Source organism: Hyperoodon ampullatus (genome assembly GCF_949752795.1).
Source record: "Hyperoodon ampullatus genome assembly, chromosome: 9".
Classification (NCBI taxonomy): Eukaryota; Metazoa; Chordata; class Mammalia; order Artiodactyla; family Ziphiidae; genus Hyperoodon; species Hyperoodon ampullatus.
The window spans coordinates 11,867,391-11,894,918 of NC_136922.1; the positions used below are offsets into that span (position 1 = coordinate 11,867,391).

A 27,528-nucleotide genomic window follows, 5' to 3' on the forward strand; every position below is an offset into this window, starting at 1 on the left:
AGGTGCTAAGGTAACGGCCTGCTTTAGGTGCTCACATTTCTTAGTCTGGCCCCGTTGACATATGATAGGTGCTCAGCAAATGTCTTTTGAGTTAATTTGAATTGTGTCTTCTACAGTAGGCTATGTGTACACTAGGCACAGGAATTTTTGTCTATTTATTTTCTTTATATTGTGTTCAGCGCTTGACATATGGTAGCCATGCAGTAAATTTTCATGGAATACATGAATGATTAGCTTGCATTATGATTACTATACAATGTTAAATGCTTTAATAAGTAACCATAAATTATTGCATAAGAAATACTTTGAGAAAGATGGTTAGGTGATAATAATAGATCGTCAAGATAAACATTATTATAAGCAAGATTTATCCCAGAAATCAGTTAACAGCAAGAGCAATAAAAGTAAATAGGCTAATGTATTTGTTTTACTATTGCAACATGCTTTCATGATGTAACATCTTCCAGAGTATTCTTAAATCACTTGTAATCCAGAAATGCCTTCTAAAACTTCAAAACAAAAATGCTTTTCATACCACCTTTTAAAATCCCTAAAACTCATCAAAGAAAAGTGTTTGAGTGGCTTTGCTGCTTTAAACACCTTTTAACTAAGTAAGTCTGTGTCAACTTGCTTCAGAGGCATCCTTAGGCAATGCAAAGACTAAACTGGTAAAATAATAAACCAATTCTAAGAAAACCTTAGTAAAAATTATGTTATCCATTGGAGAGTGAATTAAGGAGTCTGTATATTTGTTGAAACATTCATGCTAAGTATTTAGGTCTCATCTCCGAGGGGACAGATAGAAAAAGTACTAGTTGCAGATACAGAAGAGGAGATTGTTCTAGGTCTGGCGCTCATTATCTCCATGAATTAGGCTGTATCACTTAGCTTCTGTGTGTCTCATTTTTTTAACCTATGAAATAAACTGACTGGACTGTATAATTTCTAAAGTTCAAACAGTAGATCTGGAATCAGAAGATGTGGCTTGGCACCACAACTCAATGGTTTATGCTGACCCTAGACGAATGTTATTTTTTGAGAGAGGACTTAAAAACTTGCACTACTTCTTGTTCAGGGCTGTGGTGAAAATCAGAAGAAATCAACTCCATGAAAAGACTGTAAAAAATGTGAGGAATTATGATGATGATGTTCTGTCATTTTGGAAAATATTGGCACAAAATTGAAAAAGAATTATGAAACATACAGCCCATAGGAAAAGTCACCCCATTATCCTCCAAAAAAAAAAGGGCTGTAAACTCTAAAATGTATTATGGCTGTGAGAAAGCTGATGAAAGCTCTAATGAAGCACAGGATTTCTAACCTAGTTAATTAATCATAATGAATTAGAACAATATTGGTGTATTGATATAATACTGATATTCTTGTAAAATCCTGCCAAATTACATACAATGGTTACTTTGGAGGAAACAAGTTATATAAGGCAAGCCTCTATCATAGGCAACAGTATTTAGTACCTTTTTCTGTTCTAAAAATAATTTCTGTGTATTATGAAAATTTTAAAATACAGGAAAGTATTAATGTGAAAATAAAATTACTCATATTCATGCCTAGGAGAGATAATCACTATTAACATTTCAGTAAACTATATATACTCTTCCAGTTTTAAAAATTAGTTTATGGGGGCTTCCCTGGTGGCGCAGTGGTTGACGGTCTGCCTGCCGATGCAGGGGACACGGGTTCGTGCCCCGGTCTGGGAGGATCCCACATGCCGCGGAGCGGCTGGGCCCGTGAGCCACGGCCGCTGGGCCTGCACATCCGGAGCCTGTGCTCCGCAATGGGAGAGGCCGCAACAGTGAAAGGCCATGAAAAAAAAAACAAATTAGTTTATGAATATAAAGATTTTTAGAAAATTACTTGCCTAAAAAGTAGTTTTCTATTCCTTTATACTTAATATTTATTATAAATAGTTACTATATCATTAAATATTTTTAGAACAAGATGTTGATAGGCTAAATAATATTCCACTGTATGGCTATATCATAATTTATTTATTATACTATTGTTGGAATTTTGTTTCTGTTTTTTAATATTTTAAATAATAAAATAAATAACCTTTGATCACATCTTTTATTTTTACCTCCCATTTTACTGAGATATAATTGACATGTAACATTGTATAAGTTTAAGAATGTGAAAGGTATTAATTTGATACATTTATATATCGCAAAATGATTACCATTAGCGCATTAGCTAACACATCCATCCTGTCCATAATTATCATTTCTTTTTTATGGTGAGGACATTTAAGATCTACTCTCTTGGCAACATTCAAGTATATGATACAGTATTGTTAGCCATAATTGCCATGCTATACAAAGACCCCCAGAACTTGTTAATTTTGTAACTGGAAGTTTGTATACCTTGACAAATATTTCCCCATTTCCCCTACTCCCCAAACCCTTCGTAACCACCATTCTACTGTTTCTCTGAGTTTGACATTTTTAGATCTGGAATAGAAGATATGCAAGCATATCTTGCATTTTAAGATGGATTTCCAAGACTGGGAAAACTAAATTAAGGGCATAAACATGAAAGCCATAATTCCAAATAGCATTTAAGAAAAGGTACATGTCCCCATCAGCGTCCTAGAGAGCACCCATCCCACAATACCTCTGATGGCAATGAGCATTATCAGTCTATCAGTTTTCATTTCAAAGGTGTCACGTTACTTTTAATTTCCATCCCACTGATTATTAGTGAGGATACTTTGCATGTTTGTTGGTTACCTTTTTCAGCTTTGAGAATTATATATTCACGTCCTTGCCAATTTTGCTATGGGTTTTGTTTTGTTTTGTTTTGTTTAATTTTTTGGCCACTCCACATGGCACATGGAATCTTAGTTCCCTGACCAGGGATCGAACCTGCACCACCTGCAATTGAAGCGTGGATTCTTACCCACTGGACTGCCAGGGAAGTCCCTTCTCTGGGTTTTAATGTTTTTCTAATTGATTTACAAGAGCTCTTAAACGTTAAGGCTATTAATTCCATGCTATATTTGTTGCCAATATTTTTTATGCAGTTTATAGTTAGTCTTTTACTGTCTTTATGGTTTTTTATTTTTAAAAGTTTAAAAATTTTGTGTAATCAAATCTTTCAACCTATTGCCATCTAATTTCTTCCAGTGTTTTCATGCTTAGAAGCTCTTTCCCATTCTAAACTCAGTTAAATAGATGCTTGCATCCATTTTCTTTTGGGAATTCTTTCTACTCATCTGGAGTTTATTTTAGTATACAGCCATTCAGTGGGGATTAAAATTTTTTTTTCATTTATTTAAAAATGTCTTTGCATATTTTACTGAATAATCTTTGATCAACCTATTTATTATGGAACTTTTTCTATATTGTGTTTTCAGCATATATCAGAGCTATTTTCTGAAATATCTATACAGTTCCATTGATGTGAAAGCCTTTGACAATTTTCCACACTAAATAATTTCCACACTAAACTCAATTACATGGATAGACTAATCAGGGACTTAGGAATAATGTATTCTCATGATTTCTGACTTGATCAGAAATAGACAATGCTTTTATTAGCCATAATTATAATCATGAAGAGGAAATGCACAGTGAAAATTTCAAATCCACAGATTATGCTTATTTCTAGTTGTTAAATATCAGTTGATTCAGATAATTATAGGGAATAATTCCTATGGCAGTCTGAGAATACAGACTTGTCAGTTGAGCATTTATGTGGGTGAAAAGGAATTAATTTGAGGAAAATTTAATAAATCTGAGTCTTATTCTCTAGAAATATTGTATCAGAGAGTGTCTGGAATTTAGACATAAGGTATAATATAGGGGGCTGAAAAGAGGAAGATGGAGAGAAACGTCTGGCATGAAGAATTGGACTGCCAACTATTTCCTTTACTTTATACACATTATCAAGAAACTGAAAACCAACAAGGCTAAAGAGAGGATCCTGAAAGCTTCCAGAGAAAGGAAATAAAAGAACTTTCAAAATAAGAGAAAAATTGCATCATTTTCATGCATTCAATTACAGCACTAGAAGCTTTCAAAATTTTCAGAGAATATTACTTTTAATCTGCAATTCTATTTCTAGCCAATCTGTCATCAAAAATAAGGAATCAAACATTGTACCTCCCATGTATACTTTCTCAGGAAGAAACAGAGAAAGTGCTCTAGAAAAAATGCAGAGTAAATTAAGAAAGAGAAAAAATCATTAATCCAGGAAAAATGAAAAGTTGTTCAAGAAAGAAAAAAAATTATAATATACCACTTGGTTCTGCCGTGAATAATATTTATATAATTATTAACTGAAACACTGATGACTGATTTTATGAACTATGTGATATATTTATACTGAGAGGATGTGGGGGATAAAGTTGTGTGTTTGGGGGGTAATGATGTAAAAGATGTATATCGTCACCTAGCACAATGTGAAGTCACTTGATTTCAGTATAATATTTTAAAATATAGATATGAAGACCAGAAGGAGCAGCAAAAAGTGATTACAATGACTTACCCTGGGAGCGCTACCAGGAAGAGTAGAGAAGAAGAGTCTTCCTTTTTATTATCAGCCTTTTCCTATTACATAATACTTAAAACTTTTTTTGTCAAAATAGAAGTTAATTTAAAAAGAAATTAGGGGCTTCCCTGGCAGCGCAGTGATTAAGAATCCGCCTGCCAATGCAGGGGATACGGGTTCAAGCCCTGGTCTGGGAAGATCCCACATGCCATGGAGCAACTAAGCTCATGCACCACAACTACTAAGCCTGCTCTCTAGAGCCCGCGAGCCACAACTACTGAGCCTGCGAACCACAACTACCGAAGCCTGCGTGCCTAGAGCCTGTGCTCCGCAACAAGAGAAGCCTCTGCGATGAGAAGCCCGTGTGCAGCAACCAAGACCCAATGCAATAAAAAAAAAAAAAAGAAAGAAAGAAATTAGTATCAAAGCAAGCAGAAGGAAGAAAATAATGAAGATTAGAGCAAAAAATGAATGAAAAATAGAATAGAAAAACAAAAGAAAAAATCAATGAAACCAAAAGTTGGTTCATTGAAAAGAATAACAAAACTGACAAACCTTTAGCTATACTAATCAAGAAAAAGAGAGAGACAGAAAACAATTTACTAAAATCAATAATGAAAGAGGGGACACTACTATTGACTACAGAAATAAAAGAATTATAAGAAAACACTATGCATAATTAATATCAACAAACTAGATAACCAAGATGAAATGACAAACTCCTAGAAAGACATAAAGTACTGAAACTGACTCAAGAATAAATTGAAAATCTGAATAGACCTATAACAAGTAAACAACTGAATTGGTAATCAAAACTTCCCACAAAGAAAATCCCAGGTCCAGATGGCTTCACTGGTGAATTCTATAAAATATTTAAAGAATAATTAACACCAATCCTTCACAAACTCTTCCAAAAAATAGATGAGGAGGGAATACTTTTCAAAACATTCTTCAAGGCCAGTGTACCAAAACTAGACAAATACATCACAATAAATACAAACTACACAAATATTACTTATGAATATGGACACAAAAACTGTCAACAAAATACTAGCAGATTGGAATCCAGCAACATATTAAAAGGATTATACGCTAAGACCAAGCCAGATTTAACCCAGGAAGGCAAGGTTGGTTCAATATACACAAATCATTCAGTATAATACACCACATTAACAGAAAAAAGACCAAAAAATGCGTGATCATCTCAATACATGCAGTAAGATAACCTGACAACTTCTAACATCTTTTGATGATAAAAATCATCCAACAGGGCTTCCCTGGTGGCGCAGTGGTTGAGAATCTGCCTGCTAATGCAGGGGACATGGGTTCGAGCCCTGGTCTGGGAGGATCCCACGTGCCGCAGAGCAACTAGGCCCGTGAGCCACAACTACTGAGCCTGCGCATCTGGAGCCTGTGTTCCGCAACAAGAGAGGCTGCGATAGTGAGAGGCCCACGCACCACGATGATGAGTGGACCCCACTTGCCACAACTAGAGAAAGCCCTCACACAGAAACGAAGACCCAACACAGCAAAAATAAATAAATTAATTAATAAACTCCTACCCCCAACATCTTCTTTAAAAAAAAAAAAAATCATCCAACAAACTAGGAATACAAGGGAACATCTTCAACCTGATAAATGTCATCTGTGAAAACTAAGAGGTAATGTCATACTTATTGGAAAAAATGAAAGTCTGCCCTCTAAGATTATGAACAAGACAAGAATTCTGTTCTTACCACTTTTATTCAACACTGTAACGGAGGTTCTAGCCTGGATAATCAGGCAAGAAAACGAAATACAAGGGATCCAGATTGAAAAAGAAGAAGTAATGTCATTGTGAATGACATGATCTTGTGTACAGAAAATCCTAAGGAATCCACAAGGAAATTATTAGAATTAATAAATAAGTCCAGCAAGGTCGCAGAATAAAAGACCAATATACAAAAATAAGTTGTTTTTCTAAGCATTCTTAATGAGTAACGTGAAAGTAAAATTAAAAAAACAATTCCATGTACAGGAGCATCAAAAAACCCAGAATACTTAGGAAGAAATTTAGCAAAGTAAGTGCAAGTCTTGCATATGACAAGATACAAAACATTGTTGTTAAAAACCAAAGAAGATCTACATAAATGCAAAGAAATCCCATGGTCATTGATCAGAAGACTTAATATTGTTAAGATGGCAATAATAACCAGATGACGAGACTTCCGGGTAAGATGGCGGAAGAGTAAGACGCGGAGATCACCTTCCTCCCCACGGATACACCAGAAATACAGCTACACGTGGAACAACTCCTACAGAACACCTACTGAACGCTGGCAGAAGACCTCAGACCTTCCAAAAGGCAAGAAACTCCCCACGTACCTGGGTAGGGCAAAGCGGAGAGATCCCCGCACAGAGGATCGGTGCCGAGCGGCACTCACCAGCCCGAGAGGCTTGTCTGCTCGCCCGCCGGGGCGGGCGGCGCTGGAAGCTGAGGCTCGGGCTTCGGTCAGAGCGCAGGGAGAGGACTGGGGCTGGCAGCGAGAACTCAGCCTGAAGGGGGCTAATGTGCCACAGCTAGCCGGGAGGGAGTCCGGGAAAACTCTGGAGCTGCCGAAGAGGCAAGAGACTTTTTCTTCCCTCTTGGTTTCCTGGTGCGCGAGGAGAGGGGCTTAAGAGCGCTGCTTAAAGGGGCTCCACAGACAGGCGCGAGTCGCGACTGAAAGCGCGGAGCCCAGTGACGGGCGTGGGACGCTGGGGCTGCTGCTGCCGCCGCCAAGAAGCCTGTGTGCGAGCGCAGGTCACTGTCCACAGCGCCCTTCCGGGAGCCTGTGCAGCCCGCCACTGCCGGGGTCCTGGGATCCAGAGGCGGCTTCCCTGGGAGAACGCACGGCGCACCTCGGGCTGGTGCAACGTCACGCCGACCTCTGCCGCTGCAGGCTCGCCCCGCACTCCGTGCCCCTCCCTCCCGCCCGGCCTGAGTGAGCCAGAGTCCCCGAAGCGGCTGCTCCTTTAACCCTGTCCTGTCTGAGCGAAGAACAGACGCCCTCCGGCGACCTACACGCGGAGGCGGGGCCAAATCCAAAGCTGAGACCCAGGAGCTGTGAGAACAAAGAAGAGAAAGGGAAACCTCTCCCAGCAGCCTCAGAAGCAGCGGATTAAAGCTCCACAATCAACTTGATGTACCCTGCATCTGTGGAATACATGAATAGACAACAAATCATCCCAAATTGAGGAGACAGGAGTCAGTGCTGTGCCTCTGAGGTGGGAGAGCCAACTTCAGGACACTGGTCCACAAGAGACCTCCCAGCTCCACATAATATCAAACGGCGAAAATCTTCCAGAGATCTCCATCTCAACACCAGCACCCAGCTTCACTCAACGACCAGCAAGCTACAGTGCTGGACACCCTATGCCAAACAACTAGCAAGACAGGAACACAACGCCACCCATTAGCAGAGAGGTGGCCTAAAATCATAAAAAGTCCGCAGACACCCCAAAACACACCACCAGACGTGGACCTGCCCACCAGAAAGACAAGATCCAGCCTCATCCACCAGAACACAGGCACTAGTCCCCTCCACCAGGAAGCCTACACAACCCACTAAACCAACCTTAGCCACTGGGGACAGACACCAAAAACAACGGGAACTATGAACCTGCAGCCTGCAAAAAGGAGACCCCAAACACAGTAACATAAGCAAAATGAGAAGACAGAAAAACACACAGCAGGAGAAGAGGCAAGATAAAAACCAACCAGACCTAACAAATGAAGAGGTAATAGGCAGTCTACCTGAAAAAGAATTCAGAATAATGATGGTAAAGATGATCCAAGATTCTATTTCCAAGATCCAAAATCTTGAAAATAGAATAGACAAAATGCAAGAAACAGTTAACAAGGACCTAGAAGAACTAAAGATGAATCAAGCATCGATTAAAAACACAATAAATGAAATAAAAAATACTCTAGATGGGATCAATAGCAGAATAACTGAGGCAGAAGAACGGATAAGTGAGGTGGAAGATAAAATAGTGGAAATAACTGCTGCAGAGCAAAATAAAGAAAAAAGAATGAAAAGAACAGAGGACAGTCTCAGAGACCTCTGGGACAACATTAAACGCACCAACATTCGAATTATAGGGGTTCCAGAAGAAGAAGAGAAAAAGAAAGGGACTGAGAAAATATTTGAAGAGATTATAGTTGAGAACTTCCCTAATATGGGAAAGGAAATAGTTAATCAAGTCCAGGAGGCACAGAGAGTCCCATACAGAATAAATCCAAGGAGAAATACGCCAAGACACATATTAATCAAACTGTCAAAAATTAAACGCAAAGAAATCATATTAAAAGCAGCAAGGCAAAAACAACAAATAACACACAAGGGAATCCCCATCAGGATAACAGCTGATCTCTCAGCAGAAACTCTACAAGCCAGAAGGGAGTGGCAGGACATAAAGTGATGAAGGAGAAAAACCTGCAACCAAGATTACTCTACCCAGCAAGGATCTCATTCAGATTTGATGGAGAAATTAAAACGTTTACAGACAAGCAAAAGCTGAGAGAGTTCAGCACCGCCAAACCAGCTTTACAACAAACGCTAAAGGAACTTCTCTAAGCAAGAAACACAACAGAAGGAAAAGACCTACAATAATGAACCCAAAACAATTAAGAAAATGGGAATAGGAACATACATATCGATCATTACCTTAAATGTAAATGGACTAAATGCTCCCACCAAAAGACACAGATTGGCTGAATGGATACAAAAACAAGACCCATATATATGCTGTCTACAAGAGACCCACTTCAGACCTAGAGACACATACAGACTGAAAGTAAGGGGATGGAAAAAGATATTCCATGCAAATGGAAACCAAAAGAAAGCTGGAGTAGCAATTCTCATATCAGATAAAATAGACTTTAAAATAAAGACTACTAGAAGAGACAAAGAAGGACACTACATAATGATCAAGGGGTCGATCCAAGAAGAAGATATAACAATTGTAAATATTTATGCACCAAACATAGGAGCACCTCAATACATAAGGCAAATACTAACAGCCATAAAAGGAGAAATCGACAGTAACACCATCATAGTAGGGGACTTTAACACCCCACTTTCACCAATGGACAGATCATCCAAAATTAAAATAAATAAGGAAACACAAGCTTTAAATGATACATTAAACAAGATGGGCTTAATTGATATTTATAGGACATTCCATCCAAAAACAACAGAATACACATTTTTCTCAAGTGCTCATGGAACATTCTCCAGGATAGATCATATCTTGGGTCACAAATCAAGCCTTGGTAAATTTAAGAAAATTGAAATTGTATCAAGTATCTTTTCCGACCACAATGCTATGAGACTAGATATCAATTACAGGAAAAGAGCTGTAAAAAATACAAACACATGGAGGCTAAACAATACACTACTTAATAACGAAGTGATCACTGAAGAAATCAAAGAGGAAATTAAAAAATACCTAGAAACAAATGACAATGGAGACCCAAAACCTATGGGATGCAGCAAAAGCAGTTCTAAGAGGGAAGTTTATAGCAATACAATCCCACCTTAAGAAACAGGAAACATCTCGAATAAACAACCTAACCTTGCACCTAAAGCAATTAGAGAAAGAAGAACAAAAACATCCCAAAGTTAGCAGAAGGAAAGAAATCATAAAAGTCAGATCAGAAATAAATGAAAAAGAAATGAAGGAAACGATAGCAAAGATCAATAAAACTAAAAGCTGGTTCTTTGAGAAGATAAACAAAATTGATAAACCATTAGCCAGACTCATCAAGAAAAAAAGGGAGAAGACTCAAATCAATAGAATTAGAAATGAAAAAGGAGAAGTAACAACTGACACTGCAGAAATACAAAAGATCATGAGAGATTACTATAAGCAACTCTATGCCAATAAAATGGACAACCTGGAAGAAATGGACAAATTCTTACAAATGCACAACCTGCCAAGACTGAATCAGGAAGAAATAGAAAATATGAACAGACCAATCACAAGCACTGAAATTGAAACTGTGATAAAAAATCTTCCAACAAACAAAAGCCCAGGACCAGATGGCTTCACAGGTGAATTCTATAAAGCATTTAGAGAAGGGCTAACACCTATCCTTCTCAAACTCTTCCAAAATATAGCAGAGGGAGGAACACTCCCAAACTCATTCTACGAGGCCACCATCACCTTGATACCAAAACCAGACAAGGATGTCACAAAGAAAGAAAACTACAGGCCAATATCACTGATGAACATAGATGCAAAAATCCTCAACAAAATACTAGCAAACAGAATCCAACAGCACATTAAAAGGATCATACACCATGATCAAGTGGGGTTTATTCCAGGAATGCAAGGATTCTTCAATATACGCAAATCAATCAACGTGATACACCATATTAACAAATTGAAGGAGAAAAACCATATGATCATCTCAATAGATGCAGAGAAAGCTTTTGACAAAATTCAACACCCATTTATGATAAAAACCCTGCAGAAAGTAGGCATAGAGGGAACTTTCCTCAACATAATAAAGGCCATATATGACAAACCGACAGCCAGCATCGTCCTCAATGGTGAAAAACTGAAACCATTTCCACTAGGATCAGAAACAAGACAAGGTTGCCCACTCTCACCACTCTTATTCAACATAGTTTTGGAAGTTTTAGCCACAGCAATCAGAGAAGAAAAGGAAATAAAAGGAATCCAAATCGGAAAAGAAGAAGTAAAGCTGTCACTGTTTGCAGATGACATGATACTATACATAGAGAATCCTAAAGATGCTACCAGAAAACTACTAGAGCTAATCAATGAATTTGGTAAAGTTGCAGGATACAAAATTAATGCACAGAAATCTCTGGCATTCCTATATACTAATGATGAAAAATCTGAAAGTGAAATCAAGGAAACACGCCCATTTACCATTGCAACAAAAAGAATAAAATATCTAGGAATAAACCTACCTAAGGAGACAAAAGACCTGTATGCAGAAAATTATAAGACACTGATGAAAGAAATGAAAGATGATACAAATAGATGGAGAGATGTACCATGTTCTTGGATTGGAAGAATCAACATTGTGAAAATGACTCTACTACCCAAAGCAATCTACAGATTCAATGCAATCCCTATCAAACTACCACTGGCATTTTTCACAGAACTAGAACAAAAAATTTCACAATTTGTAGGGAAACACAAAAGACCCCAAATAGCCAAAGCAATCTTGAGAACGAAAAATGGAGCTGGAGGAATCAGGCTCCCTGACTTCGGACTATACTACAAAGCTACAGTAATCAAGACAGTATGGTACTGGCACAAAAACAGAAAGATAGATCAATGGAACAGGATAGAAAGCCCAGAGATAAACCCACGGACATATGGTCACCTTATCTTTGATAAAGGAGGCAGGAATGTACAGTGGAGAAAGGACAGTCTCTTCAATAAGTGGTGCTGGGAAAACTGGATAGGGACATGTAAAAGTATGAGATTAGATCACTCCCTAACACCATACACAAAAATAAGCTCAAAATGGATTAAAAACCTAAATGTAAGGCCAGACACTATCAAACTCTTAGAGGAAAACATAGGCAGAACACTCTATTACATAAATCACAGCAAGATCCTTTTTGACCCACCTCCTAGAGAAATGGAAATAAAGACAAAAATAAACACATGGGACCTAATGAAACTTAAAAGCTTTTGCACAGCAAAGGAAACCATAAACAAGACGAAAAGACAACCCTCAGAATGGGAGAAAATATTTGCAAATGAAGCAACTGACAAAGGATTAATCTCCAAAATATACAAGCAGCTCATGCAGCTCAATATCAAAAAAACAAACAACCCAATCCAAAAATGGGCAGAAGGTCTAAATAGACATTTCTCCAAAGAAGATATACAGACTGCCAACAAACACATGAAAGAATGCTCAACATCATTAATCATTAGAGAAATGCAAATCAAAACTACAATGAGATATCATCTCACACCAGTCAGAATGGCCATCATCAAAAAATCTAGAAACAATAAATGCTGGAGAGGGTGTGGAAAAAAGGGAACACTCTTGCACTGCTGGTGGGAATGTGAATTGGTACAGCCACTATGGAGAACGGTATGGAGGTTCCTTAAAAAACTACAAATAGAACTACCATATGACCCAGCAATCCCACTACTGGGCATATACCCTGAGAAAACCATAATTCAAAAAGAGACATGTACCAAAATGTTCATAGCAGCCCTATTTACAATAGCCCGGAGATGGAAACAACCTAAGTGTCCATCATCGGATGAATGGGTAAAGAAGATGTGGCTCATATATACAATGGAATATTACTTAGCGATAAAAAGAAATGAAATTGAGCTATTTGTAATGAGGTGGATGGACCTAGAGTCTGTCATACAGAGTGAAGTAAGTCAGAAAGAGAAAGACAAATACTGTATGCTGACACATATATATGGAATTTAAGAAAAAAAATGTCATGAAGAACATAGGGGTAAGACAGGAATAAAGACACAGACCTACTAGAGAATGGACTTGAGGATATGGGGAGGGGGAAGGGTAAGCTGTGACAAAGTGAAAGAGCGGCATGGACATATATACACTACCAAACGTAAGGTAGATAGCTAGTGGGAAGCAGCCGCATAGCACAGGGAGATCAGCTCGGTTCTTTGTGACCGCCTGGAGGGGTGGGATAGGGAGGGTGGGAGGGAGACGCAAAAGGGAGGGGATATGGGAACATATGTATATGTATAACTGATTAAATTTGTTATAAAGCAAAAAATAAAAAATAAAAAAATTTAAAAAAAGGAAAAAAAAAATAACCAAATGACTCTACAGATTCAACACAATACCTATCACAATGCCAACTTGGTGTTTCCTAAAAATTTTGCAAGCTGATACTAAAATTCAAGCAGAAATGCAAAGAACTGAGAGAGTCAGAATAATCTCGATAAAAATAACGAAACTGGAGGACTTGTACTTCCTGATTTGAAAACTTACTATAACCTTACACTAATCAAGACAGTGTAATATTGCCATAAGAAGCAACATACGAATCAGTGGAAAAGAACTGCGAGTCCAGAAATAAACTTTCACATTATGGTTAATTGATTTTTCACAAAGGAGCCAGGACAATTCAATGAGGGAAGAGGTCTTCTCAACAAATGGTGCTCAGTCAACTGGATATCGACTTGTAAGAGAATGAAGTTGGACCCCTACCTCACACCATATTAAAAAAATTAACTCAAAGTGGAATAGAGACTTAAATGTAATAGCTAAAACTATAAAGCTCTTAAAAGAAAGCATAGAGGTAAATCTTTCATGACCTTGTATTTGGCAATGCTTTTTAAAATACAACATGGAAAGTGCAAGCAAAAAAAGAAAATAAATAAATTGGACTTCATCAAAATTAAAAATTTTGTGCAACAAAAGATACCATCAAGAAAGTAAAAAGACAACCTACAGAGTGGGAGAAAATATTCACGAATCCTATATCTGATCAGAGATTTGTATCCAGTATATATACAGAACTCTTAAAACAGTAAAAGAGAAATAAACCAATTTTAAAATGGGCAAAGGATTTGAATAAACATTTATCCAAAGAAGACATCCAAATAGCCAATAAGCACATGAAAAGATGCTCAATACCATTCTCCATTAGGGAAATGAAAAAAAAAAAAACCAAATTAGGTTACCCTAGACCTACAGTAGGATGGTTAAAATAAGAAAGACAGACAACAATATGTGTTAATGAAGATGTGGAGAAATTGAAACCTCATGTATGCTGGTGAGAATATAAAGTGCCATTTTGGAAAACAGCCATTTTGGAAAACAGTTTGTCATTTCCTCAAAATGTTAAATATTGATTTACTGGATGCCACAGCAATTCCGTTTGTAAATGTATACCCAAGAGAATCGAAAACATATGTTCACACAAAAATATGTACACAAATGTTCCTAGGGACATTATTCACAATAGGTCAAAGGGGAAACAACCCAAATGACCACCAACAGGTGGACGGCTAAATAAAACATGGTATATACATACGATAGAATATCATTGAGCCATAAATAGGGATGAGGTACTGTTGCTATAACATGAACCTTTCAAGGGTGAACCCTGAAAACGTGGTAAGTTTAAAAAGCCAGCCATAAAAAGCTAGATGTTGTATGATTCTATTTATATGAAATATCCAGGATAGGCAGGCATATCCATAGAGACAGGAAGTAAATGAGTGGTTTCCAGGGGATGGGGAGATGGGGAACGACTGCTATGGATGCATGGTGTCTTTCTGGGGTGATGAAAATGTTCTGAAATTTTTGATGATGATTGCACAACTCTGAGAATATACTAAAGCCACTTAATTGTATACTTTAAAGGGATGAATTTTATGGTATGTAAATTATATCTCAATGAAGCTCTTATTAAAAAATAAAATTGAAATATATTCTAGAAGGTAGACAAGCTAATAATAGATAGGCATAAAATCATTATTAAGGACAATCATGAGCATTTTGGGGTTACTTCTATTTTCTTGAGAATGATGTTTTAATGGACAAAAAGAAGTGTTTTGTTGCTTGAAACAACCAGAGAACAGAGGTAAATTAGTATTTTTTTTAATGCTGCCATCCTTCAATGCTTCATTAAAAAGAATACAATAGGTGGCGCAAGGAAACTATAAAGCCTCAAACTGCAACCAAATTTCAATTAAACCAAAGTTTAATTTCTGCATATTATATGCAACTTTGAGCCCAGGGAGAGAATAATTTTTCTCTTCCAAGGTATAAGTAGTGCTTCTCTTACCTGCCTCAGTACACACTTAGATGAAAGAAAAACACATTAAATTATTGATGTAATGATTAGTTGAAAGTCCCCTTAATTGTCTAGCATACTTACAGCAAAGCCCTTTGGCCCGATTCAGGCAAAACTACAACTCTTACAAGTACATTCAAAAGCAGTCATGTGTACCATTAAAAAAAAAAAAGAATTATACTATTGAAGTAAGCACAATGAATGCTTAGGATGTTGTCTGGATGAAGGCTGATTTTTTTCTGTGCCCTTCTCACCTAGAAATACACTCCTTTAGGTCAATAAAGAACCATATTTGGACTGAATCTCCTAAGTGTTTCAAGTAAATTCCAGTACTGCTGGGTTTCTGGGTGGAGTGTCCAAGTGGGATTCCTGGTGATGTCAACAGTTCTGTTACTAGTGAGCCTGATTTTGGAATAGCACAAATTTCAGCACGAATCTAACAAGAACCATTTACTAGCCTAATCAGAAACAGTCAGTGGCCCCAGTGAGAAATATAAAATCACTGCCAAGTGTAAGACTCAGGCAGGTGCATTTTTAGGGCAAGCAAAGGGAACGGGAGATGGGAATGGACAGTAAGAATGGTAGTGGTCATCATGGGTAGGACAAATGAAATCTTGCTAGACAGATAATTTTTTTTTATTTTAAGGGTGTTTAAAAGGCTGATTCTAAACCATCTAGATTAGTGCTTTCAGAAATCTGAAGCGTTAAAAATATACAGGGCTTCCCTGGTGGCGTAGTGGTTGAGAATCTGCCTGCCAATGCAGGGGACACGGGTTCGAGCCCTGGTCTGGGAAGATCCCACATGCTGCAGAGTAACTGGGCCCGTGAACCACAGCTACTGAGCCTGCGCGTCTGGAGCCTGTGCTCCGCAACAAGAGAGGCCGCGACAGTGAGAGGCCTGCGCACCACGATGAAGAGTGGCCCCCGCTCGCCGCAACTAGAGAAAGCCCTCGCACAGAAATGAAGACCCAACACAGCCAAATAAATAAATAAATTTTAAAATATACAGATTACCAGGTCCCCTCCAAAAATTAAAAAATAAAATAACCAACAAGGACCTACTGTATATAGCACAAGGAACTCTGCTTAATATTCTGTAATAACCTAAATGAGAGAAGAATTTGAGAAAGAATAGATTCATGTAATATATGTATAACTGAATCACTCTGCTATACACCTGAAACTAATACAACATCGTAAATCCACTATACCACAATACAAAATAAAAATTTTCAAAAAAATTTATTCAGAATTTCTGGGCAGAGGGCTCAGGCACAGGTGATTCTACTTGTAGCCAGGCTTTAAAACTACTGGTCTGAACAGTTACACTGCTGTACATTTTTCCTTATGAGTCAGAAATGTTTTGCTCTCCCTCTTAGTAACATCTTGCACTGCGGTAACAGCCATCACTATCAGCAAATTATTTTATTCCGTCTTTCTCCAACCAAAGACCCTTTAGTAAGGATTAAAATGTATCCTGCTGATCCCGGCAGGACACTGCCCCTCATTTCCCCTCCATTTTTCAATGTTTTTGGTTTATGGGAATCACATGTATATTTCACTCACAACATTAGCCAGAAAGAGTAATTTTTCAGTGAAGAGGGATTCCCCTATTAACCTAAAACTGTATGAAATGTTGTATTTTTAGAGTTGTCTCCAGTATAGTCATTCACAAGCTGGTGTATAGGCAGGATTTCTCAATGTCAGCACTACTGACATTTGAGCTGGACAATTCTTTGCTGTAGGGGGCTGTCCTGTGCATGGTAGAATATTTAGTAGCATCCCTGGACTCTAACTATTAGATGCCAGGTATGACAAAAAAAAAGGCTTCAGACATTGTCAAGTGTCCCCTGGGAGCATAGGCAAAATTGCCCCAGTTGAGAATCACTGGTGTATAGGTTTGTAAGAACTCAGCCCATATCAAAATTATAATATTCACACTGAACCTTCTGTTTACCACATTGAATATCATCCATTTTGACATTTATACAAAGAAAAATATTTCAGATTTGGCTTATGTCTAGGAGTTTAATTATATATAATATCCCCTAATGCCAAATAGAATTTTCTATTGAAGTCAATTTCTGTGGAACAGTCATAACTGGTTTCCTCCATTGCTCTGGGCAAAAGAGAAAAGTAAGATCCGACACACATTCTGCAGTAGATGTCTGTATAAATGGTCTTTGCTGGCTCAAACTAAGTCTCAGTTCTAGGAAAATTGCTCTGTCTGACTCACATTTTCTGTGACTTTACTCTTTGATTAACACAGCCCTTGGGGTTGGGGAAGTTGAAGTGTGTAGTGTTTTTGTTTAAAAGCCCTTTCCTGGAATTGAACACAATGTTGTTAGAGAAAACCCAGTGTGGATAAAAGAGAGTTCATGAAAATGTAAGGCATAAACATTAAAGTTCAAAGTCAAGAACATACCACAAAGGCCAAGAATTCCCTAAGAGAGCAAATGTAATTGAGTAAATTAATCAGAAAATCAGGTATTTTCCAGTGGAGTTACATGAGTCAGCCTATTTTTCCTCCCTTTGCTAGGAAGACATGAACAAATCATCCAATTTCAGGAACTTAAGCTAAAAGAAAGCCTTCACTGCAAACAAAGGCAGAGCCAGTATAGTCAAAAGTGAAAAGTAAGTCATGGAAAATGAATATATTAAAATTCCTCTAGAATTACAAGGCACTGCCCCCTGACTAATAGCACAAAGATGATGGCCCATCATAATTTTGCCCACTATTTGAATTACATTCTGGGTAAAGCGGCAACAAGAAAGACCATTTTGACACAGCTTGGGTTCTTATAATGTCATTCTCTGCCTTCCTGTGAATATTCATTTTTGTATAATGCTGAAGAAATCACATTTTCATTTTTCTATAGTTCATTATGGCTCATTGCTGTAGCAACTGCCAAACCAGTCAATTTGTACAAATAATAGAACAAGCTTCCATTGTCTCTCATCTGACACAGCGCCAACTAGTCGGGCTACCTTTTCCAAGAGGGAAATCATGTTTTTAAACTCTTTATCTAATTTTAATGTCCCTGGAGTTATACACGGTAAATTCTTTTGGAACACTGAACTGAGCGTTATGTACTCAAGCACTTACCCCTTTAAATTAGGTCATATAAAGACTACTGATTTCCATGTTGCCATTATACAAAGCCCTATATGAGTATTTGAAAGCCCAAGTGAATTTGTTTGCCTTCTCATATTTTAAAACAGTGGCAATTTAGTGACCTTGGTTTTTCTAAATTATTCATCTCCCAGCACATCAATTAGTGTTTGCTTAATTCAGATTTCTGGAATCAATCACCCTTCCCTGAAGAGGAAAAAAAATGGCTGTGTGCTTCTTTGTTTTGCAACTTTAATTCTCAGCTTGGTTTTTGTCTTTTAGCATCATTTATTGCAGTGAGAAGAATAAAATCAATCCTCTTACACTGGATACAAGTCATAGCATCCAAAATGTACAAAATAGAAACATTCAATGGTTAAATAAGCTAAGGGTCTGTAGAAAGCAAATGGGTACACAGCTATAGGGGCATCCTTACATACCTATATGATATGACCTGCATGCCTGAAATTCTTAAATAGAGATTTATTCCTTTGAATAGTAATTGATCTCTCTATAAGGTCCCTCTACTTTAAATGTTTTATATGGGGATTACTTTAGACTTATGGAAAAGTGGCCAACATAGTACAAAAGAGTTCCCATACACTCTTCACTCAACTTCCCCTAAATGCTAGCTCCTCACATAATCCTGGTACATTTGTCAATACTTAGAAATTCGCATTCAGATTTAACCAGTTGTTCTGATAATGTCCTCCTCCCGCCCCATAAGAATCCAATCCAGGATACCACATCATATTTGGTAAGATCTCTTGTAAATATAAAAATTTCCAGGCAGTGTAATTTATTAAATTACTAACCAACTCTATTATGAACTCATTTATTATATAAATTTTCTTCTGGAGGGAAAAGATAAGGGCAGCATAAAAATCCTGGGCATGTGAGGATACATAAAGGAATTGTGAAAGGAAGGAAACGCTGCCAAGAAAGGAGGAAACAAATCAAAGCCAAAGACATTCAATTTTGCCTGGGGCAGGCCCCGTGCAGCTATGTGTAATTAGCATCCTCGATTACTACATCTGACAAACTAATTTTCATTTGAGAGAAAACAACAAATCATTAATTATGGTAATAAGTCATGGATTAAAATCTTTGTGTGCGGATTCTACATGCTCTGTGATTTGTGCCCTTGGTCAGCCACCATTTTGCTCCCTCAGCCTTTCCAGCTCTTCACTCCTGGGAGGCCTGTGTGAAGACATCTCCGATTGCCCAGCCCTGGACAGCACTGCTCACTGACTCTGCAGAACCAGTTCAGAAGGAACTCTGCTACTGGGCAGAGCAAACCCTCCCTGTGATGCCCTTAGTAGCTCCAGTCTTTGTTTTGACAGCTACTTGAAAGCAGAGATGTACTTTAAGAAGCAGCAAAGTGTTGTGATTAAGTGCCTGAGCTTTGGAGTCAAATTTGGGTTCAAATCTTAGCTACCACTCAATAGACTTAACCTTGGGCAAATTAAATAACCTCCCCATACCTAGATTTACTCATTTATAAAATAGGAGCAATAATAGAACCTAGCTATCTTTTGGGGGGGACGAAATGAGAAGATCCCCATGAGTATGTAGTCATCCCTGACACCCATAAGGTCTATTTCATCCCTGTTCTTAAAGCCAATCCTGGAGTTAGGCAGGACAAAGGACATTGTTTCAGAAGTGGGGTCTCAGGGAACAGCCCTGATTCTTGGGAACCCATGTTGTCCTCTGTATCTCCTTCACCGTCAGGCAGATCCGGGACGCCTTCCTCACAGGAACATCCCCCCTTCTCTCCCTTCCACACTGACTCAGTGGACTTCAGACTTCCACCTAGGCACATGCTCTAAGACCTCCTGGTTGTAACGCCAGACACTATTCCAGGCACCAGGGATAAAGCAATGAACAAAAGATGTTTTGTGCCCTCAAGAAGTTTACATCATAGTCTCCACAGCTAGAGTTCCAGATGCAAACCATCCTTTCTCTAGGTTCTCAGGGTTGGCTGCCCAGATTTGTCATTGGGCTCCAATTAAGGGAAACTCCAACGTTCGTGTCCCTTGGTCTGTGCTGTGCCCTGCCTGACGCAGAACTTCTGGCTAGTCTCTGCCATAGGGTCAGGGTCCTGAGCTTTGGTGTCAGACCTATCCCCTCTTTTCTACTTGCTTTCCACATGTCATGGGTTGCTGTGACCACCACACCTAGTACAGAGTTGCAGTTTATAAGAGCAATAAAAACATCCATGGGACTACAACCTTACTATTAATAATAAACAGTGTCAGAATTATCCACCTTAAGTAAATGGTTTATAGATTTAAATACTTTGTACCTCCAGGTTTCTTCAGTCTTGAATGGGAAACACTTGGGGAATGACATAGCTGATGATATTTCTACTTTTAAATCATGCATTGTCTATCAGTAGTATGCATTTTAAATGAATATATCTGATTACATATAAAGCAACTATAATTAGAACTATGGCAAAGTTATATTGTTGAACGAATTGTGCCTCTGTGGGGAGAGACCACTGCTTCTGGAGTACATGCTGCTCTATCAATATTCCTTTATTACCTATCACATTTACAGCCTAAGGTCTGCTTTTAGTTCCTCTAACCACCTAACCATTTCCTACCTCAGGACATTGGCATGTGCTGTGCAATTACCTTTGGGGAATTCTCTTCCACAGGCTCAATCCTAGTCATCCCGGAGGTCTCACCTTTAACGCCTTCCTCAGAAGAGGCCTTCATTACCTCCCCAACTAAATCAAATTCCTTGTTATAGCTGATCATTATAGCTTTCGCTTCTCCTTTGTGGCATCTGTCACAACTATAATTATTTTATCTGTGGGACGTATAGTAGAGTGGTCAAGAGAACTGAATGCCTGATTTAAATCTGATTTCAGTACTTATTGGGGTAAATCACATGAATAAATGACAATTTCTCTGTGCCTCACCAATAACAGTACCTACCTTACAGAGTTGTGGTTAATTGTTAGCTACACTAATTATGATTTAATATAACAACAACAACGACCACAGTAATAATACAAGTTCTATGGCAGAGACCAATTTTGTTTGTTCACTCGTATACTTCTAGGGTTTGGCATAATCTATGGCACATAGTAGATGGTCAATAAACATCTGATGAGTTACTGAATGGATGAGAAACAAAATAAATAAAAATCAAGTTTCTTCTTGGTCAGGGTTTACTGTTTAGAGGGAAAAGTTGGTCATGAGTGAAATTAAGTAAGAAAACAAAGGCAAGAGCAACATGAGAGATCAATAACTTTCACAAATTCAGGGAGAAAAAAATAAAAGAAACAATTTATCCCACTCAAAATTTAGTCACAGGTTCTTGAAAAAAATATTTAGAGAGAAAAAAGAAACAAAAATGATCATGTGAACAAAATTATCATTTTCAGTTAAAAAAAGTATAATGAGATATGATCAAATAAACAAGTAACATTGATATTTGCCTTATATGATGTTATGCATACATTCCTTAACACGTATATGAGGGTGTTCAAATATTAAGAGCACAAAGGAAGACTGCTAGTTAAAGGATTACTATTGTAAAATAAATCACAATCCTCTAATTGGTCTTTTTCTATAAACTTGGATTTTCACATATTGGATTTAGTCTTAGACCAAGGTTCACCAGAATTTAAATTAATTTAAATATGCAAGTGCTATAAAAGTCACATAAATTTAAGATACCCAAATGTAAAATTTTGAGAAGCATTTTGTTTAGTAGCAAAGGATAATATTAGCACTGTGCATTAAATCCCTAGGAAAATAAACTAAGCTGCTAAGTACCAACATAACTGAAAGTCTTCTTAGGAAATCAGAGTGCCAGTTCTATTAAACTCTTGGATTAGCTTCAGGAATAGGTATATAACTACATCTGAAATATCCAAGCAGGGATTTTGAAAAAGTGTATACATATAAAGTGTAGATACAAGAATTCCTGCAATGCTTGTTTTACTGAACAAAAATAAAGCCTCCAAAGTAACCATGGTCACGATAAAGCTATTTTAGGAATGCTGGCACTTTTTAAAATGAAGTAAACCAACAGCATTTGTTTCACATGGTAATATATCCTATAATGAGTTATTTTCATATTTCCAATCAATATGTAGGAAGAACATTCCCAGGCCCACTTTCCAAGTGAGTTTAAATTTGGGTCAAAATGGAACCATCCACATAGATATATGAACACCAAAGTTTTGAGTCTCTCTTGTGGGTCAAAAAAAGCTCATTTTTTTCCTAGAACCCTTTCCAGATTTATGATTATAGTACTAAAATACTCCATCTTTATTCCTACTCAAACTCACACTTTATAAACACATTCCCAATTTCTGCTTTTTCACCTGCTATTTCACTAAAGGTATTTACCTTTTGTTCATACCAATGACTCACAATGATAATGATTAAAACACCTATTAATATATCTAGCACTTTTAAATACATCTTAACTCTTTACTTATTCCATTCATTGCCTTCACTTAATGCCTCTTCATATGCTAGGTGTCTTTAATATACTTAGTGTTCTTTCCTCATATAATAAACTCTTATATGTTGAGGTGATTAACACTATGAGATAATAAAAGACACCTGACAGGAGTGATGATAATTGAAAAATTATGAGAATAACTCCATGACTTTGCCTAGTGCTCCAATAGTTGATTCCAAAAATATTTATTCTTTGGCACCTTCTAGATGTAAGGCTTTATGCTACATTCTGTGGGGGACAGATACATAAACCTTGTTAAATTGCTTTGAGATTTCAGCTCGATATCTAGCTTCTAAGGCTAGAAGGAACTTAGAGACATGTACAATTTTACAGGAGCTTCTGAAAATTATAATGGGTGAAGATCATTATGAGACTTGACGACAACTTTGACTCTTATCCAGGACAATAGGAAGACGCAAGATTATAGATCTTAGGATGCTGTCATTTTTTTCTTCTGCTCCTCTCCTAGCAACAGATGCAGTTATGGGAAATGCTTTAGATATTGGGGTTCACTAGCTATTTTAAAAGGTGGAAACTTTTATACAGGGGGAAAATTTCACCCCAAAATATCTCAAGGCTATGAAAACCACTGACAATCTGTGAGTTCTGTGTCTTGGGGGAAAATTGCACCCAAAAATATCTCAAGGCTATGAAAACCATTGAGAATCTTTGAGTTCTGTGTCTAAGATCTTCAAATGATGTGTAATCAGAAAGAAGCCCTCCATCACGTAATTAGCTTTACCTTCACTCCTGCCGAGGGAGACAGAGTCTGTCACACGCATTTATTTCCCCTTCTTGTACGGGAAAAAATTTCCCGCTGTTGGAATATTTTTAAAGTGTTCATGTCTTTATCTTTGAGACTTGTGTCTGTTTACTGACAGTTTTGCAAAACTTGATTCCGTTTGGGGGTTAAGAGAAAGGTTATTTCAAGGACATAAAAGAATAATTCTAAATTATGTCTAACTCAACCATCATGATTGATAATGGAGGAAAATATTAATGAGGCAAAATCCCAAATTTCATCAGAAGTTGCTAGACAGCTTTTCTATTTCAAATAGAATGTCACTAAATAGTCATCTGAAAAGAATCCCATAATTTATGCTCTGAATCTCTGACAAATTAGGAGTAATGCCTGACACACTATGCAGGTCACAGCCTGTGAGGTAAGCATTTCTTACTGTGTGGCAGCGACAATGCATATATTAGCTATGTAAATGTGAAATCTACACACAATTTCCAGGTTAGAATATATTTAAAGCATATGGTCATAAATAATGTGTAGTAATACCAACCCTGATTCTGCAATGTCTGGGCATTCATGAAGTATTTACAAGGAATAAGAAGCAAATCTTTTAGACAGATCTAATGAACTAATACATGACATCACTAAGAAATAATGTAGAAACTAGTGATAGGATATTTCTTGCTAACAAATGAAACTCCTAAATCTTAAATATTAGTTGCAAAAACAAGTTAGAAAACAGCATCCTAAGTTATTCAGTGCAGAGTGGCTTTGCATAACGCATTTTCTCTCCATTCTTTTATGAAAGTCACATCCAGCCAAGATAGTTTTAATTTGGGGGAGTGAACAAATGGTCATGGATGAAAGAGCAAGTGTTGCTGATCCAGAGGTCTAGCAGGGACTTGGCTTTCATGAAAGAATTTAAGGGCCTCCCTGGTGGCGCAGTGGTTGAGAGTCCGCCTGCCGATGCAGGGGATACGGGTTCGTGCCCCGGTCTGGGAGGATCCCATATGCCGCGGAGCGGCTGGGCCCGTGAGCCATGGCTGCTGAGCCTGCGCATCCGGAGCCTGTGCTCCGCAACGGGAGAGGCCACAACAGTGAGAGGCCCGCGTACCACAAAAAAAAAAAAAAAAGAATTTAAGGTTGAGTAAAATAATAACTCAGGGTCAAGGAGTAATTCAAGGTCTAAGGAAAAAAAAACTAGACTCTGCTCTTGGTTTTGTAGCTAATAGTCTGGGCGAATGAATCTGGGCAAGTAGTATAACTTGTCCAAGCACCAGTCTTCATCTGTAAAATGGGAGCAATAGCTGGCCTGCCTATTTCACAGGTTGAGATGGGTATCAAATAAGGCAAATGATATGAAAGTGTTTTGTAAGCAGTAGAAGCCTCAATACATGTAGAAAAGTAAAATCTAAATCCCCAAGAATCAATGTTTTTTCCAACTCTAGATACATGAGTGTGCACAGCATGTGAATACATAAGTGTGGGCACACATGCATAAAAACATACAAAAGGTATATGTGCTATCAACTTTCAAATTTGTAAAATAGTCATCAATATTTGAATGCTACCTCCATTTTCAATGTTCTACTCCTCTGGTCTAAGTATTTAAAACAATGTACCATGGTGTGTGTCAGAGGAAAGAGTGGGTCCACGCCCCAAATCCTTCTGAATATGCCAGCTAACTTCCAGCAAAGTGGACTTTTTTAACCATTTTTAAAAAATTAAAGTATAGTTAATTTACAATGTTGTGTTAGTTTCAGGTATACAGCAAAGTGATTCAGATATATATATGTGTGTACATATATACATATATTTATTTATTTATTTATTTATTTATTTATTCTTTTTCACTACAGGTTATTACAAGATAAAGAATATAGTTACAAGATAAAGAATATAGTTCCCAGGGGCTTCCCTGGCGGTGCAGTGGTTGAGAGTCCGCCTGCCGATGCAGGGGACGCAGGTTCGTGCCCCGGTCCAGGAAGATCCCACATGCCGCGGAGCGGCTGGGCCCGTGATCCATGGCCGCTGAGCCTGCGTGTCCGGAGCCTGTGCTCCGCAACGGGAGAGGCCACAGCAGTGGGAGGCCCGTGTACCGCAAAAAAAAAAAAAAAAAAAAAGAATATAGTTCCCTGTGCTATACAGTAGGTCCTTGTTGTTTATCTATTTTACATATAGTTGTGTGTATATGTTAAGCCCAAACTCCTAATTTATCTCCCCTCCCATCCCCTTTGGTAACCAAAGTTTGTTTTCTATGTCTGTGAGTCTATTTCTGTTCTGTAAATAAGTTCATTTGTATCATTTTTTAAGATTCCCTATATAAGTGATCATATGATAGTCGTCTTTCCCTGTCTGACTTCACTTAATATGATAATCTCTAGGTCTAACCTAAGGGTTTTTCTAGTAGCCATTGGTCTGATGATGGCTTAATCTTGGGGGTGTGAAGATTGTTCGCATTTTCCTAGGTCACAGGCTCTTTTAACTTATCAAAATGTGCTTTAATTGGTCACACAGCCACTTTTAAAATGAAGAATAAGCCAAAATGGTTGGTTTTTTACTTAAGGGACATGAGGATATGGTCACAGAGGTGTCTAGAAAAATGCTGGACAAACAAGGAGGAGCTGGAAGGGACATGGAATGTTTTCCCAAGTGTTTTTCTTATCAGATACTCCATGGGGATGAACACTGACTCACTATAGTTTATAAAACTTTTTATTTTTCAGCTCAAAAGAGAAAATATGTGGAAGAGAACATATGGATTCTGAGTTGCTGAATAAGGAAGAATCAAGAGTATATATCTTCAGGGAAATTTTACCCATCTTGAAAAAAATGCCCTATTATTGATAAAGAAAATATAGTATGTATTTTTAGAGAAATTTAAATAAAGTCATGCTAGTTTTTCAAATGAGGTCATAATACTACAGTATGTTTTAAAAAATAGAGAAAGAACCGAACATTTTGCTAACATCTGAGGTAAGTGCTAGATAACCAGTGTATCTATAGTTACTGGGGAGAAGGAAAAGGGGACTTCAGTTAAGTCCACTGGTTAAAGTAATAATCCTTGGTATCAAGAGAGAATAGAGCTCCCTGTAAGTACTTTCTTAACGACAGCCATAAAATATAATTTGCCTCTTTCACATTCTAAAAAAAGAAGGAAAACAAACAGTGATTGAGTAACCATCAAGAGAATCCTAAAAATAATCTCTTTTTTAAAAAACACAAAAATCAGTTTGTCTTTTTCTTGGCCTTAAAAATCAAGTACCACTGCAACCAAAGCCTTAAGAGTCAGTATAATCTCTTCAGGATAGATTTAAGTCAAGAAAAGTGTCTCTTCCTTAGTATCCTAAGATCCATGCTCATCCATTCAGTTAATAAGTATTTCCTGGCATCTACTGTGTTACAGCCTCCAGCAAGTGCTAGAGATAGACAAACAGTAGGCAGCTTTCAAGTGAAAGACCTCATAGACTAATGGAGAGAGACACATGAAATGACAATTATAACGGAATGAGGTAAGTGCAAGGGCAGCACAAAACAAGGACTTTTAATCTGAATGGGGACACTGAGAGGTGATAGCTGAGCTTAGTTTTAAGTGGTAACTGAGAAGTCGTCAGGTTTTAAAGATGGTGGATTGAATGCAAACATCAACTTCCACTCCTTCCTGAAACCTCACTAAAATACAGTACAAGATTTTAGAAAAAGGCATAAACCCAAAGAGCCAAAAAGACAGGAGAGGTGACAACAACATCAAAATTTGGGAAACTGGAAAGCAACGAACCTAGCACACACTAAAACACTGAATCCGAAGCCAGCATGGGGTAGGCTGAAAGAGACTCAGAAATTAGTAGCACTAGAGGCCTTCT

At 37.7% G+C, this 27,528-nt stretch overlaps 1 protein-coding gene across 1 annotated transcript in view; it reads right to left on the bottom strand.

Moving 5' to 3' along the window:
* RELN (reelin) overlaps positions 1–27,528 on the bottom strand; it is a gene marked incomplete at both ends in the record, with an annotated part of 529,938 nt that overhangs the window by 313,384 nt on the left and 189,026 nt on the right. The gene's annotated exons all lie outside the window — the stretch shown is intronic.